This window comes from Pseudophryne corroboree, chromosome 11 (genome assembly GCF_028390025.1).
Source record: "Pseudophryne corroboree isolate aPseCor3 chromosome 11, aPseCor3.hap2, whole genome shotgun sequence".
NCBI classification, from domain to species: Eukaryota; Metazoa; Chordata; class Amphibia; order Anura; family Myobatrachidae; genus Pseudophryne; species Pseudophryne corroboree.
This window is the reverse complement of record NC_086454.1, coordinates 211,658,987-211,660,877: the sequence shown is the minus strand read 5'-3', so window position 1 is coordinate 211,660,877 and position 1,891 is coordinate 211,658,987. Positions and strand designations below refer to the sequence as shown.

At 36.3% G+C, this 1,891-nt stretch overlaps 1 non-coding gene across 1 annotated transcript; it reads right to left on the bottom strand.

Annotated features, from left to right (window-relative positions):
• Positions 1-1,727: 1,727 nt before the first annotated feature.
• On the bottom strand, positions 1,728-1,891 carry LOC134970670 (U1 spliceosomal RNA). Its single transcript, XR_010189951.1, has one exon. It is a non-coding gene; the product is annotated as a U1 spliceosomal RNA (small nuclear RNA).

Genomic DNA, 1,891 nt, shown 5'->3' with positions numbered 1-1,891 from the left:
TGATTCTTTGCAAAAGAAAGTGCTAGTAATGTTGCAATAATTTTTACATTGTAGCTATTCCTAGACATCACTGGCAATAATTGTCAGTGATAGTCTTAAGTGATTATCTTATCACTTTACCTATCATAGGTGTTCATTGAAATTACAGAATAAAGACAGCACACAAGCATTTTCTTTTCATAAAATGTATTCACGTAAAAAAAACAAAAAAAATCTTTTTCTTTCTTACACATTTCTGTCTCTATTGATTTTATATTTCACTTGTACAGATGTGTCCACTTACATCTTTGCTTTTTTTTTTAATTTGGCACAACATTTAAAACACGGCTCAGCTATTTTTCACAAGTTGCGAGTGAATGAACTTTAAAATTTTTGTTTGCCATAATAGAAGAATATGTATAAAGTAACATATTAAAGAAGCAAATTAAGAAAAATCACAAGGCATGGCTAAATATCTCAGTCTATGGCATGCAAAACTGTGCCATATATGGCGGGATATAGCAAAGATATATGTGGACACATCTGTATATCCTTCTCTAAAAGGACGTAATACATCATATGTGGTAATATTTAATACATTTATATCACATATGGGTATCGTAACCTCAATTTTAACAATAAAGTATAGAACATGTTTTTGCTTTTTTCATTAAAGAAGAATTGAATCTTTTTCTGAAGGGGAAGAGTGCTGCTATTTAAGTTGATTGACTGTTTTCTCTTTTAAATTTGAACTGGAAATGCTGTCTGAAATATTAATGCTGTTTATGCTATCGCTATTCGGGATTTTGTACACAACATAACGACAAAATTAATTGAGCATGGCATTGTATTTTGTAGAAGTGGACTTTTTTTATATAAAGAGAAGTAGCAACACACCAAATAACTTTATTGTATTAAAAAATAATAAATAAATACATTAAAATAATATAATAATTGCACGTCGCACTGTATTGAACCCAGGAATGCATGCATTGCAGGCAGGCACTGTACTCGTTAGGCCATAGCAAACCATGCTGCAGAACTGCCCTCCAGGTGTTTATGTGATGTGTTTTATCTGATTGCTTTTTAAAAAAAAACAGATTGAATCCGCCAAATGTTGGAAAAGCAATGGAGACCATCTGGGAGTCATAATGATGAGATAGGGACCCAGTGGTACTGTGCATTAAATATTTCTGGTCATTTAAAGCAAATGATCTGGAAATGCTGTCCGAAATATTAATGCTGTTTATGCTAATGCTATCCGGGATTTTGTACACAACGTAACGACAAAATAAATTGAGTGAACAGGGCCGCAGCGTGGCATTGTATTTTGAAGAAGCAGACTTTTTTTTCTATAAAGAGAAGTAGCAACACACCAAATAACTTTATTGTATTAAAAAAGAATAAATAAACAGATCACTGCCTACTGCCACAGCATTGTATTCAGCACTGTAGACTTAAGGTGAGAGCATTCACCACCCAGTGGTTAAACTGTGTATTACATGGCATGGGATACAATGCACGCCATAACGTTATTTCCAACTTGCGACACAGGACGGAATGAGGGCCATAGTATCTCACCTGGCAGGTAAATAGGAGTTGGGCTAGAGCTGGGGAGGGTCGCTGCTCGGGCACCCCCCTGTCAAGTGAAGGAGATCCAACTGAGGCAGCACAAGGGAACTCTCGAAAGAAGAACAAGGCTAGAGGAAGGTCTGAGACAAAGAAATCTGACTTTCACCAGAGCTGACCAGAGGAAAGCACAAACACAGTCCCCCACTACCACAAATAATGCAGTCGAGTTTCCCACATTTGGGGAAATCACAGGGGTCAGCATACCAAGAATGCAATGAATGGACCTCACCCTGGGAGAACAATCTTCATGACCATGGTATCTCCTATGCAAAATAAGTAT